The sequence below is a fragment of the Ambystoma mexicanum genome, chromosome 1q (assembly GCF_040938575.1).
Source record: "Ambystoma mexicanum isolate Mex_15411 chromosome 1q, UKY_AmexF1_1, whole genome shotgun sequence".
NCBI classification, from domain to species: Eukaryota; Metazoa; Chordata; class Amphibia; order Caudata; family Ambystomatidae; genus Ambystoma; species Ambystoma mexicanum.
This window is the reverse complement of record NC_090922.1, coordinates 868,901,022-868,916,890: the sequence shown is the minus strand read 5'-3', so window position 1 is coordinate 868,916,890 and position 15,869 is coordinate 868,901,022.

The window sequence follows — 15,869 nt, the reverse complement described above, 5'->3', positions numbered from 1 at the left end:
CCATTGATCCCCCCCTGAAAGGGGCCCCTAGGGGTCCCTCGTGCTATGGAAACAAGGCAATAACCCTAAACGAAAAGATGCGCCTGACACAAGGTTCAAATTCCCAATGCTAGGGTTTATTGCAAGCAAAAAATTGTATCAATTGGCCAATTCTGATCTCACGCTCCGCGACGTGAGTTTCCTAGACCTCGAGGGACGCAAGAGAGCAAATTACGTACATCAGTCACATATATACAAAATGCATATCATACAATCAGCAATGTCACGTTTAACACCCCTCTTTATTAAGTTCCTTTGAACTCGAGATGACGATGGACATATCGGACGAGTATGACGATTATGACACTTTCGATGTCTATTCTAGTAACAATGTGCAATTAGAAAGTGCGGAGGCATCTTTTAGTTGTTGAACAGAACATGGTGGTTCTGTTCTTGGAAGCAAGCTGCACACGGGGGAAGAGCCACATTCCAAGCTTTGCTGTCTATGAGGTACTATTCGTGTCCTGGGAGCCGACACGTTCTAAAGGGTTTTGCGAAGGGGGGCCGTAGGAAGAGCATAATTCAAGCCTTTAGCTGTTTTATTCTAACATATTCTACCATCGTACGAGACTGGCTGGCAGCTGTGAAGTGATTAAATGCCCTGCAGCTCTCTCCCAAGGCTACAGGGAGGGAGCGTGGGCATTCCTCTCTGGGCTACTCATGAGGATTTTCAACAAACTCTTCAGTCCCGCGACCTTGTCCTTTCATATTCAGACAACAATGTTAACAGTTGAGCAGAGTAAGCAGAATCCACAAGAATTGCAAGCTGCAAAGCAGTTTTTAGACAGAAAGCAATGAGCAATGGTTAACAAGCAGAATGGCGATTCTTGCTACATTTAAAATGGCCGCTCGTTGGTCAAGCATAGCAGTTTATATTTCTATAATTCGGTGCATAAGATGGTTGGCCCACGGCCATCAAGTTACGTCTATCATTCAAATGAAGGGTATTCATTTTTCCAGATTGACAAACCCTCCTTTTGGCCGTATGCCAAACGTCTTATTTATTCATTGTGTCCTCCTCCAATGAGGATAGGTCTGGGGTATCTATGTCTGAACCATCTTCATCATTAATGCCTATCGCCATGAATTGTTTTACTGTTTTTGTTTCCTCAGTGTCTCTGTTATTTCGCGTTTGTTTTCCTCTCGACACCATGTGCATACATCCCTTAGTACATCCATCAGTTATTTCAGTGCAGACTGTTGGTGAGCATTGTATGCAACAGAAGCATGTTATGAATATCCCAAGTACCATCATTAGTATCGAAATTAACTTCCATCCACAAGACCGCAATGATCCCCAAAACCAGGATCCTGTCCCCCAACCCCCTTCTTCAGTAGAGAGTGTGGAACTTGTGACATGTAATTTCCGGATTGCTTTGAATATCGTAGGGGAGTAATCATCCATATACACACAGCATGCAGTTTTTACGAGTTTGCAAACTCCCCCACGATCAACTAATATTATATCGAGAGCCATCCTGTTTTGAAGTGCCAATAGTCTTATTCCTTTTTCTTCTAACATCATATTCAATAAAATATCCGTTGTTGAATCTATTGTTTTTTGTAATATTCCAGACAGTTTTCTTATATTGTAAGAATTCTCTATTTGGGACAAGAATGGTATAAATGATTTGGCTATATCCATTGCTATCATTCCATCCTCGCTACTCCTTTGAGTTCTACCTTTTGTTCGTCTGGCTACTTCTGCTGTCTCCAAGAGGAACACTCCTGGGAACAGTAGACCTAGGTAGCATGTACCTCCCCAGTTCCTAGGTAACCATGGATATGCTTTTTCTCCACATATAAAGTAAACAGGGTCCCCTACATACACGGGTTCTATTTCGTGTTTTAAAACCACTGTGTTTAGGCAGTTGCTTAACGTTCCTACTTTATAGGAACCCTTTTTCTGTAGACATAGGGGAGCAGTTTTAGGGCTGTGATCCACTGTATAGGCAGGGGGCACAGCCTCTTTGTTCCATTCATCCCTCATTCGGAATGTCATTACTGATGTTTTTTCTGCTGGCCGGGTTGGTCTATTTTGCCTATGCAATCTATCTAATCTTGTTATCTTTCGTGTATTCTTTCTCATGGGTTCTACTGCAAACACGCAAGCTTTTTGGAATATGGAACAACCCACAGGTCTCATGATCACTTCCTCAAATTCATTCATATTGGTCTCATCTAGTTGACCCGTATTACTCTTGTTCCATTTCCCAAAGAACATTGCACTTAATGTTACCTCACATGAATAAATCAATGGCAACGGTTGTACATACCAACCTATCCCTTTCCCACCGTGCTGTGGTAAATGGGCGCAAACCCAGCAATCTTTTTTCTTTAAAACCGCATGGGTCATGTTCATGATGAGCAACAATGTATTGTTGCCGTATCCTTCTCTATGTCTCTCTTCCATTGGGGGCAAAGTACCAGTGATTACATGACCCGGGCTTTCAGGAGCTGCTTTTGGCAAAAGTGTTTCTAATGGGTGTACGTACTCCAGGAACCATAGTGTAATAGCTGTTATTGTTGGTACTATCATACTTAAGAAACACAGGACCAATGTCCAAATCAGTACCTTATTCCTTTTACCATGCTTTTTCCCTAAATTTACAGTCTCTAAATCTGTTATCTTTTCAGCAGGGGTGCAGGAGGAAGCTGAAACCGGTCTTGACTTGTTCTTCATCGTCCTTCTTCTTGCTGGCAAAGTTCGTCGCAAATGTCTCTCGTTCTTGACGCTAGAAAATTTCAACGAAAAATGTCACAGTTCAATTCTGCCAGCCTTTTCACAGCCTAGATCATTTATCCACTTCGAGCAAGATAGTTGTTCTTTCTCCCACTGCTCAGACGATTTCTGAACAGTTCTTTATTGATAGAGTACTATGTGCATCCAGCTTGTCCCGCTCTGGCTTAGGACACAAGTACTCTATCAGCCTTAGTACTTATGTGCGTCCAGCTTGTCCTGCTCTGGCTCCTGACACATGTACTTTTATAAGCGCACCGAGGAGCTGTGAGTCTTGAATTGTCCGACTTGCACAATTCTCACACTTCTCTCCTCTACGCCCCTGGCTCCTACTGCGTCCGTGAGTGGAACCAAAGGCAAAAGAAAAGCACCAAAGATCTGTGGATCACTTTGCCTGTCGAGGCCGCAAATTATACCGATTCACTCCTGGTATATGATCCGTGAATAGTGCCGTTGCATTTCCAGTATCAGGCTCAGTGTCAGCCTGTGGCACAATGATGGGTAGCGATGAGCGCCGTGGCAATGATGTAGTTTCTTTCTCTGGCTTTGGTGCATTTGCAGAATCTGGTGGGCGCCAAAGGGGTACACGCGTTGTTTCTGCTCGTGTTTGCCATGCAGGGTTTGTGTCGCTCGGCAGTGATGGTGTTTCTGTTGAGCACCGTTGGGGCACTTTTCGCCCTCTCCCCTTATTGACAGCCTCCTCAGGCTCTGTTTCGAGTTTCACTTCTCGCTTGAGCTTTGTTTCAACTTTCACTTCTCGCTCAGGCTGATGCTGTGGCATTGGACTGGCAACAGTTTCTTTCGTTTCCGAGACCGTTTCCTTTCTCTGGTCATCGGAAGTTGTCAGCCGTCCTGGGAATCTTTTTGCATGAGATGTATGGATCCATGCCTTCCGTCCATCTACTCGGATGGCCGATTGCGTTGCCAAAAGTACTTGATAGGGGCCGCGCCACCTGGGTGCTAATGCTGTCTTCCGTTCGAAGTTTTTAATCAAGAGCCAGCTTCCAGGCTCCAGCGAGTGCCCCGGTCCGGTATATCACACTGGTAATGCCTCCTGCACCTGCTGATGAATCAAACGCAACTTTTGTATTAAAAGCCCACAGTACGTGCTTAACATAGGATGCTCGACCTCACATAATCTTTTGGGCTGCGGTGCGCACCATACATTTGCTGGTCTCCCCATTATAATCTCATAGAGGGAGAGCCCAGTCTTAGCCTGCACAGATGTGCGCATACACAACAGCGCTAGGGGTAATGCATCCACCCAACTCAACTTGCTCCCAGCGCAGATTTTTGCTATCTTTGACTTCAAGATTCCGTTATGTCTCTCCACAAGCCCGGCAGAACTGGGATGCCTGGAACTGTGGAACCTCTTCTCTATCTGCAGACCTGCACAGATCTGTAGCACTACTGCGCCCACAAAGTTGGGGCCGTTGTCTGACCACAGGACACGGGGCAACCCAAACCAGGAGAAATGCTCTTTTAACATTACTTTTGCTGTGGACATGGCAGTACAGTCTTTTAAAGGATATGCCTCCACCCACTTGGTGAATGCACAAATTACCACTAATACATATTTGTAGTTCTGGCACCTTTCCATTTCTATGAAATCAAAATGGACCACCTCAAATGGCATAGAGGGTGGGCCGAAACTACCTGCTGGAGTCACGGTTCCCTTCCCTACATTGTGTTGCAGGCACGTAATACAATTCTGCACTAGTCTTTCTGCATTCTTTTTTATGTGCTCATTCTTCCATACTGTGGATAAATGCTGTACCATCTTCTTCGCGCAAATGTGGGTAGGGCTATGCGCCATTATAACCATTGCAGTCACGTAACAATTTTGCAACATCCAGTTCTTTGTTTCCTTGTCCACCCAACATCCTTCCAAATCTAACTCAGCAGAGCCCTCAGCCCACCCCTGAATCTCTTTGGTCGTGGCCTCAGCCTGCATTTCTTTGACTGTGGCAACTCCATTCTCTATCATACAAGGTACTTCCTCAGTCTGTACTGTCATCATTTTATTCCCCAAATCTGTGGCTGTTTGCTTCGCAATCCTGTCTGCAAAAGCGTTTCCCTCTCCCACTCTACATGTTACTTTCTTATGCGCCTCGCACTTCACTATAGCTAGGCGCTTTGGAAACGTGAGTGCAGACAACAATTGCACAATCAAAGGGCCATGCTGAATCCTGGCCCCATGTGATGTCAAGAAACCCCTCTCAGCCCAAAGTCGGCCAAAGTTGGGAACCACGCCAAAGGCGTACTGGCTGTCAGTATAAATATTCACGTTCAAATTCTCAGAGAATTCACAGGCTCGGGTCAGTGCTATTATTTCTGTGGCTTGCGCCGAATTGTAGGGGATTCTACTGCTTTCTACAACACTCTTTAGGGTAGTAATTGCATATGTGGCCGTTGATGTGCCATCAGGTAATTTAAAACAAGAGCCATCACAAAATAACTCCCCATCTGGCTCTTTCTGTGGGATATCGCTCAAATCAATCCTTCCCTTTGTTTCTTCTTCAGTGATCATTAAACAATCATGGGGTGGTGATTCGTTGTCACCAATTTCTGCTATGGGCAGTGGCATTAATTCTGCAGGATTCAATGCGCTACACCTCATAATTTGGATGTGGGGTGCAAACAAGATGAGCTCATATCTTGCCAGTGTAGCTGAGGTGAGGTGTTGCGTTTGTGTCCTATTTAATACAACGTCTATAGCATGTGGCACCATCAGCATTAAAGTGTGCCCCAATACCATTCCTTCCGTTTGTTTCACTGACGCAGCAGCCGCTGCGACAGATCGCAAAAATCGTGGTAGTGCGCGCTACAGGGTCCAACGCGCAAGAAAAATAGCTGCACGGCCTATTTCTTCCACCTTGTTCCTGTGTCAAAACCGCCAATGCACATCCTTCACTCTCACTCACAAATAGTCTAAAGATCTTTTTATAGTTAGGAGTGCCTAAAACTGGCGCAGCACTCAATGCAGCTTTCAATTGTTCAAACGCTTTCTGACATTCCTCATCCCACTGTAAAGGCATCTCTGCATCCTTTTTAGTCAACTTTATCATCGGCTTCACAATCAACGCAAAATTACTGATCCACTGCCGACAATAAGAGGCCATGCCTATTACAGCTCTCACTCCTTTTTGAGTTTTTGGAATAGGCATACTAGAAATACTTTCTATGCGTTCTGGTGTTAATCTTCTCCCTTCTTTCGAAAGTAGGTAACCCAAATAAGACACTTCCTTCTGATTATACTGGAATTTCTTCAAACTTGCCTTGTGACCATGGGTCGCTAAGTGTGTCAATAGTAATATAGTACTTTCTTTACAGATCTCTTTTGTGTCAGCAGCTACTAACAAGTCATCTATGTACTGCAAGAGTACGCAACCTTCAGGTAATTCTAGCATGTCTAGCTGCTCTTTTAGCGCTCTGCTGTAAATGCTCGGGCTTTCTGTGCATCCTTGTGGAATGCGTGTGAATGTGAATGATCGACCTCCTAGAGTGAACGCGAACAGATATCTACTGCTTTTATCCACTGGAATGCTAAAGAATGCGTTCTTCAAATCAACTACACTAAAGTATTCTGCAGTGGCCGGTATCATTGTCAGTATTGTTGTGACATCTGGGACCAAAGGGAATTGTGGGTCTACCACTTTGTTTAATGCGCGCAGATCAATTATGAAACGATAGGGTACCTCATTGCCTCCTTTCTTGTAAACTGGAAGAATCGGACTGTTGCACGTGCTACCTGCAATTTCTTCAACCACCCCCAATCTCACCAGGTCAGTAACAATGCTTTTCAATCCCTTCTCACCTTCAGCAGAAATTTTATACTGGGGAATTCGTGGTAGAGTGACACCTTCTTTCAAAGTTATTTTTGCTGGCTCTATTTTCAAGCATCCTACATCGTTATCATGCATTGCCCACAGACAGGTTGGTACTCCACTTAGCTCTTCTGGCAACTCTTTTGACATAAATTCCGTCACCAGTGCATCGTGAGGAACACCCAATGTATGACTACCCCCAATTTTCTCAACAAATTTAATCCTAGCAAGTTCTCTCCACAATTTTCTGTCAAGAGAAATGGACACTGTTCCGTAAATGGCCCTATTGTAATTGGGACCGCTTCGGACATGGGGTTAATAACTGGTGTACCTGTGAACCCTACAGAAACATTCTTCTGCCCCGACAGTGGTATCTCCGGAACCAAGTGGTGGTCTATCGAGCACTTCTGTGCCCCTGTATCTACAAGGAAATGGTGCTCCTTATTCCCGACTCTCATTTCTACGTAGGGTCCTCTCTGATTCACGGGAATAGACACTGGTTCCGAGCCCTGCCGTTGGCTGTCCTATCGCGAAAATAACACATTGTCCGATGTTTAGTCACCGCTACTGCTATAATACGTGTTTGGTTGTGTATCAAAAATATTCCCATTTCCCCCTCGATGTCCTCCACTCTGATCATTTCTCTGTTGGCCCTGCCCGCCCTGACTTTGGTTCGAAACACTTTGGTTCAATGCCTGGTTCTGTTGCGCTTGGTTTTGACCATAGGTTTGGGTTTGAATATCTCCATTGGTATATCCCTGCTGCTGCTGCTGCATGTTATTTCTGCTTGGGCCGTTTGACCCCTGATGTCCTCTATGAGGCCTTCTCTGACCAAACCCACCTCTATTCTGTAGGTGCGGGCATTGCGCTCGCCAGTGTCCTTCCTCCTTACAATACGCACATTGATTTAATCCCAATGAAACCCCATGCATATTATTCAAATTTCCTCTGCCTTGTGCATTTCCGCTACCTCTATTATATCCAATGGCCTGCTGCAGTAACACCCCTACTATCGTTTGCATCGCTTCTTTTCTCATCTCCAATGGGTACCCATTACATATCTCACTTACTTCCTTTACTGACGTTCTTTTGTTCGACATCTATCGCATTGTTTCCCCTACCCATACCTGCAATCTTTGTTTATCACCTATTTGTCCCGGTACCGGCAAATGCTTTGTACCACCTGGAAAAACTCTCGGCCATGATTTTTTCGTATTCAACCTTGATGCCTCCTTCCTACCTTTCTTAATATACTCTTTACTATACTCAGGTGTAGCAAACATCTCAGCATATCTGTCTTCCATTTAATTTTTTACTTCAATGAGTTTGTGCACATGTTTTCTTACATCCTCATCTCTTTGCTCACTGCGTGCTAACTTATTCAAATCTAACAATCGCTGTGGCGGTAAATTCCTGAGTATCTTTTTCCATTCTACCCCCAAAATTTCACCCATGCATTCCAACACTACCTGTCTCTCGTCGCTTCTTCGGTACCCATACAATGAGGCCAATGCTGCCGTCTCATCATTTCCTTCTATGTACATTTCTGCCTCTTGCCGTAATTCAATCTTTCTTGCTTTGCTGATCGCGCTTCGAGCTGGGAAATTGTGTGTCCGCAGTCTGCACTTGTGGGAGTGCTCGCGCTGTGGGCGGGGCTTGGGTTAACGCTTGCGTGAGGGGAAGTGCTTGGGCTACGGGAGGGGGTATGAGAGCTACTGGTTGGGCCTGCGCAGTCACTGCTGCCGTGTTTGGTTTCGATTCTGGTTTTGGGCCTCGACCCGTGTTCGTTAACAAATGTTCCATTAATTCGTCTGCTATGTGTAGTTCCCGCTGCGGGTATATTCTTTCTATGTTCATCTGGTCACGTCTCCCTTCCCGTCTTAGACTTGCCATCCACTCCTCCTCTTCCTTCTCTTATGCTACCTCAAGCTTCGTTTTGTGCCTACGCGCATGCTTCTCTCTACTCCTAAGTCGGAGCATTGCTTCCCTCCTCCAATTTTTGACAGTCTCAAAAGCTGCAGGTTGCGCTTTCTTTCTAATTAGCACCCTTTCTAGGTTATCTATCCTCCCAATCTCAAAACTACCATTAACCGGCCACTGATGGTCGGGTTGCTTTCTAGTTTGCCTATGCCAAATTTCACAAAATATTATCGCGCCCACACCATATTTTGCATACATATCATAAGCCGGCGTTCCCCCAGGTGGTGCACTTTGGCCATATTCCAAGGACTGTCTACCGCAGCTGAAAAGCCCCACTAAAGTGGACAGTACTCCAGGCATGTTTCTTTAACCTTCCCCTTTGGTTAGCTAGTTTTTACCTGGATGTTTGAATTTGCAAAATCAACACTCTATCAAAAATCAGGTTTCTCTTTGAATCGGGGAATGACTCACCTGATAAAACAAGTCGCCTGTTCTAACGCAACCTCTCCCAACGTCGTGTCTGCGCTTCTCTGGCTTCTGCCTCGTCTCGGGACCCTCGCCTCCTTTGACCTCTGGCCCGGTACGTCGATCAGAGATCAGATGTGTGCAGATCTGCGGAAGGAATCTCTCCTCACTTCTACAGGGCGCCCCGTACACTTCTTGATCCTGGCTCGACCGTCCATCCTCGCCGTTCTTCAACTCCGTTACAACGTATACAATGGGGCAAATGGGGGAGGGTCCCTATTCGGACGCCATCTTGAAAGGGGCCCCTAGGGATCCCTCGTGCTATGGAAACAAGGCAATAACCATACACGAAAAGATGCGCCAGATATGAGGTTCAAATTCCCAATGCTAGGGTTTATTGCAAGCAAAAAATAGTATCAATTGGCCAATTCTGATCTCACGCCCCGCGACGTGAGTTTCCTAGACCTCGAGGGACGCAAGAGCGAATTACGTACATCACTTACATATATACAAACAATCAGCAATGTCATGTTTAACACCCCTCTTTATTAAGTTCCTTTGAACTCGGGATGACGATGGACATATCCGACGAGTATGACGATTTTGACACAATCGATGTCTATTGTAGTAACAATGTGAAATTAGAAAGTGCGAAGGCATCTTTTAGTTGTTGAACAGAACACAGGGGTTCTGTTCTTGGAAGCAAGCAGCACACGGGGGAAGAGCCACATTCCAAGCTTTGCTATCTATGAGGTACTATTCGTGTCCTGGGAGCCGACACGTTCTAAAGGGTTTTGCGAAGGGGGGCCGTAGGAAGAGCATAATTCAAGCATTTAGCTGTTTTATTCTAACATATTCTACCAACGTACGAGACTGGCTGGCAGCTGTGAAGTGATTAAATGCCCTGCAGCTCTCTCCCAAGGCTACAGAGAGGGGGCGTGGGCATTCCTCTCTGGGCTACTCATGAGGAGTTTCAACAAACTCTTCAGTCCCGCGACCTTGTCCTTTCATATTCAGACAACAATGTTAACAGTTGAGCAGAGTAAGCAGAATCCGCAAGAATTGCAAGCTGCAAAGCAGTTTTTAGACAGAAAGCAATGAGCAATGGTTAACAAGCAAAATGGCGATTCTTGCTACATTTAAAATGGCCGCTCGTTGGTCAAGCATAGCAGTTTATATTTCTATAATTCTGTGCATAAGACGGTTGGCCCACGGCCATCAAGTTACGTCTATCATTCAAATGAAGGGTATTCATTTTTCCAGATTGACACCCCCACATGTTCGGCTGGAGAAACTAACGGTCTGTAACTGAGTGATCGACTCTCTTATCCTTAAACCTATCCCTCCTGACCCTGATTCCGCAGAGCCCGTGGCTAGCACATCCTTAGCATTGGCCAAACTCTGGGCAATAGTTGACACATCTCACCCATTCCACGGGGACCTGCCACTATGGAACTTCTTCCCTGATGTCCCACATATCCCACAGTCGATTGTATCTCGCTGGACGGATGCTGGCTTTCTGACACTTTGTGATGCCTACGAACAGGGCAACTTCGTTGAGTGGTCTGAACTCCCTCTTTCCCTCAAGCGCCGGCCCTCAGCGTGGCTAAAATTCTCCTCACTTCGGAAGAATCTCAAATCCAGATACACCGATTTCCCCACCCTGCCACCTGATGAACCTATAGTTGGGGAACTCTGTTCGTTTTACTCCTTCAAAGGGAAGGTGTCGAGGCTTTACTCCTTATTGCAGACTAGAGCAGCCCCCGCCTTCTCTAAGCTGAAATGCAGTTGGCAGGAGGATCTTGAGGTTGAGATGACTGACGAGAGATGGTCCCGAAAGTGTGCTCGCACCCACGAGGTGTCCTATAACTCTAAATTTAAGTTAATTCATTTCAAGGTGCTACACAGATACCATCATACACCAAAGAGACTACATCGTATGTTCTGCAACTTTTCTCCCAATTGCCCCAGGTGCGGTACGGATCAGGCATCTTACATCCATATGCTATGTTATTGCCCTCACCTGACCCAATTTTGGTCTGACATCTGTTCCACATTATCTGACATACTAGAGCACACTATTGTCCCCACCACACTGCACTGCCTTTTCCACGACCTCCCTCAGCTGGGCCGCGACTCTAAGAAACTAGCAGTTCTTTCGTTGCTGTTGGCAGTCCACTGCATATTGATGTGTTGGCTCTGCTCTAAGGCGCCTACCTATACACAGTGGCTCAGGACAATTACAGGGGCGCATGACACTGAAGAGGCCTGGAGTGCAATGCAACACCCACATTCAAGGCCTAGGGATATCTGGTGGAAGTTCCGGGATTACATGTCCGCCATGACTTTGCCCACAAACTCTGTCTCATCCTCCCCTGTTTGTTCCCCATAACATAGTCGCTCTGAGAATTTTGTCCCCCTTGGTACAGATGCTAATACTTAAACTACTACCTCATCCCCCTGCCTGCGACAGTTGACTCATGGTGTACTGCTGTATATGTGTTTTGCTTGGTTTCCTGTTGCGGGTGCCATGTGGCTCCCTCTGTTTCTTGTGTGTTGTCAAGACAAATAAAGTTTAAAAAAAATTTAAAAATTTAGTGAAGGTTCATCAGTGGATGGAATGCTGAATTTTACATTGGAGGAAAGAGTAGTGCAGGTCAGAGAGGTAGCTAGGGAATATGGAGGAGGGAAACCTGATAATGGCAGTGGTAGATGGAGAGAGAGGGGTGGAAGGGTGGGGATTGAGGCATAGACAACTGAATGATCAGAGGGTCAGAGGGAAAAGGAGTGATGGAGATATTAGAGGCTGAGAGTTGAGAGGAGATGAGAATAAGGGCAAGGGAGTTATCATTTGAATGGGAGGGTAGAGGGTGGACAGAAGAGAGTGAGTCATTAAGGAGAAGAGAGCTAAAGTCAGTGTATAAAGGAGTGGAGAGCGAGGAAAGGTTAAAGTCACCAGTAACGATGAGGTGATGATGGGGGGAAGGGAGTCAATTAGTTGGGAGAGGTTGTCAATTAATTGACCAGCAGGACTTAGGTGGCCAATGGAGTGATATAAAATGAATGTCATAGGGGGCAGTGATTGTAGAGATAGTGTTTTCCGAAGAGGGAGAAATTGCGGGAGATAGGGAGATAGGAGAGAGAGGGATTTTGGAACATGAGAACAGTCCTACACCAACAACCCTGCCAATTGGGGGGGTGTGAAGGTGTAAGCAGGGTTGGGATGGGCAGCAAGGGTCACAGATTGATGGAGAAATCCACGTTTGTCTAAGGGTAATAAGGTCAAGAGGGAGCATGGGAAAGAAGGAAGTCTGAGGTAAAGGGAATCTTGTTACAGATGGCATCTGCATTCCAAAGAGCAATATCAAAAGAGTGAGATGTAGAAGCATAGTGATGAGTCTGAAGTCGGGTGAGGCTGGGGGTAGATGCGAGAAGAGGAAGAGTGATGAAAGTTAGGGTTCAAGGTTTTGTGAATAGAGAGAGGAGCTGAGCAGGAAGATGGGAGAATTCGAAGGAAAAGAGATAATAGGGATGGGAGAGAATTGACATTTTGTGCAGAGGAGAATGAAGGAAGAAGTTAAAGAGAAAGGAAGAGCTGGTAAGAGAAGTGCATGGTGAGAGCGAGTCTGAGAAATGATGTAGTTAGTGCTTACACGCAAGTAGCAGGACACAGCAAAGCAATAGCTCACAGGCGAAGAGGAAAGGCTGGAGTAATTTGCAGTGCTTTTAAGTGGTGGGGATCCTTGTGCTTATTTGTTTTATGCCAGCGTTGCTCTTTTGTTCAGATAATGCCTATTTTGTCCTCCAGTTCTTGGGTATAACAGGGAGTGGATAGTTTAACTGTGGTGCAAAGGTATTTCAGGGGGCATGTAGGTCTACAAGTTCCTTTACGATTTGGTTGAAGGTTAATAATGTGAAAACGTTAGGGTTTGTTGGACTGGCTAACATTGCAAGACTGTTCTAGTGCTTCAAATGGGAAGTGGTGGGAAGACACAGTGGGCTTCTCTGCCCTTCATTAATCAGGAGCAAATGTGTAAGGAGGATAGGGATGGCAGCGTGGTCTGTGCAGTCAAGTGGGATCTAGTTAAGTCATGTTTCTGAGGGATACACATAGAACGTAAGGTCGAGTAGGGTTTGATTCACACCCTGGGAGGCAGAAGCCCAGTTTCAGTTACCATTGGGGCAGAGGTCTGTCATCAGGAGGAGTGTTGGCAGGGTGCGGATATCCTCACCAGCAGTGTTCAGGACTGCATCTTCCACGTTTAGAGACTCGTCACCATGGGGATACAGGTCACTAAAGCACACTCTGCACATTAATTAGAGCTGGCGGTGGTGGGATCCTGGGCCAAATCAAAAGGATGCATTTAAGTGTGTTGCCTGTCTTCTAAACACTAACTAAAACATGCGCGGAGGCCATCACAGTCCAATGTCACTGGCTTTTAAGAGGGCAGCCCCCAGATGTCAATTCAGGCCAGAATCCAAACACCATACACAAACTGGACTTCTATAGTCCAGGCCACTGTCACTACTACTGCTCTGGAACCTCGAGACCAGAAGGTCTATAACCATACATGGCCCCACTCCAATCACATCCTGTTCTGTAGAAACAGCATCTGGCTGACTGGGCTGGATTTGATGTGCTCATCTCCAGTAAACACATTTCCGAGGGGCATCGCCACCATACTGCCAAAATTAGGCGAGGTCTTCAACAACCTGTGACCATCCAGTGGAGTCTACACATCCATCTAAGTAGGGGTACTTGCATAGGAGACTTGTTAATCATCTTGCACAACTACTTGGTGTTTTTAATCATAGAATCTTTTTTGTAGGTCTCTGTGCCAACGCTTGGTGGTGCTATGAGCCCATTCATTTATTGTGCGTGGCACGTGGATCTATGGCTTGTGGACTGTATTGAGCAAGTGCTCCCCAACAGCAACTATACATCTTCCTATTAGACACGGTGACGCATTGTCAGTTAGCGACGGATTTTATTTAAACTTGTAAAAACAAAATATTGTGCTCGAACCTTCGGGAAAATCACGTTACATTTATTGTATAACTCGATTTATGTTCTTTGGAATATTTAGAAATACTACAGAAAATGCACAAAGATGACTGCAATAAAGCACAGCTATGCTGCAAAGGATGATAGCATTTCTGGCACACATGTGGTGCGTTGGCAGCGCGGGAAAAGATACAAAATTTGAAAAGGCCGGCTTTAAGAAATGCTGTGGCAGCTCACATGTATCTGCTGGCAAACGAGCTACTTCCACACGGAGGCCGCAAGCTATGAATCTACTTGCAACGACGAACGAATGAATGGGCTTACAGCGCCACCAAACGTTGGCACACAAACCTACAACAAACATACTTTGATTCGAAAAATAAATACCGAGTAGTTGTCCGAGATGGTCGTGTAATTCAAATATGTCCCATTTTCGAAACTCTGCATACAATTTATTTTTGTTAAACTTGCTCCAGTTACCCAATTTCCCGGATCCCACCCCCAAACCATGAGACAGAAGTCCAGGAAGTTGCTTCGTGGGATTTCGAAGACAATGAGTCATTCGTTACCCAATGTCCCATTGCCGTCTGCGGGGTGCTTTCAGATATTACCAACATCTGAAAGAGCAAAACATAAGGGACAGTCTCCCTTGAAAACAGGAGCAGAGCATCTGCAGTTGCATATTTTTAACGACAGAAAGTAACCGCTTCAGCAGTTATACGGCATGTCGCAGGAGAGTTATGATGGTTGGGGCTCAAATACATGGTAAAAGCAGGGGCTCGGTTCTACACGGAACGGCGCTCCAGCAAGACAATTTTCAATGGAGCACAGCTCCATCTTGTTGTGGCCAACTCCTTCCCTGATGTTGACTGAACCTGGCTGACCTACAGCGCCTGGCAGGACAGGACACAGACAATACATGGTGCCTTTGGCTTCATAGTTAACAAAGGGCTGTCACTTACTAATGGAAAGCGTTTCATTGTTAGCACCTGCATTTGTATGCATGCATTTTTAGGCAGTTGACATCATGATGGGGCGTTAGAACTTCTATTGAGAGACTGGAGGCGAGCATTATGCTTCAACTTCATGTATTACTACTCTTCAGCAGTTTCAACAACTATAACCAAAACAACAACATTGAAATGTCCCAAGTGACTTTCCAACTTTTGAGCTACATATCCCATAGTCTCTGTAGTCCTTCATACTCCAGCTCAGCTATGACCACTTCCTGTCCCTGAGCTCCTCCTCTTCTTTTACTGCTCTTCAAGCAGATAAGTAACGTTTTCTTACTCTCCATGATTATAGCAGAATTGGTATATCATTAAGGGGATAAGGAATTAGAAAGCTTAGAGCATGCACGCGTAGCTTTTACAGCGCATTAGCCTAAGCTACACAATAATAATAGATCCTAACGTTAGCCAGCCTAGGCGTGTACATTGAACACACCTTTGCGTCGTACTTGTATTTAGCTGTGCCGCGTAGCACGTTTATTGTATTTGGTGTGGATTGAGGAGATTATGATGGGGCGTTAATACTTGCAGGTCAGAGTGGCTGGAAGGGTAGGGGCGGCAGGAGACATCTCATTCGGACTGCAGTTCTTAAGTGTGTGGTTTCAGACGTGAAGGAGAGCGTTAACTGTTTGTAACATATATGTTTCACCAGAAAAGAGTCTCATTAGAATGTATAAATCAGTTTGATGCTCCCACACAAGTAGGTTTGCCCCTTCCGCACAGTCTCTGGCATTAGCCCCTCTCCCAAAGCGTGAAGGTTTAGCTCATCCTCCTTCCGAAATGTTAGTCTAGGTGTACCCCTGGCTCGTAAAGTATGTGAAGTCCAACTATTCACAATGTGAAGATTAAACATTTCTTTGACA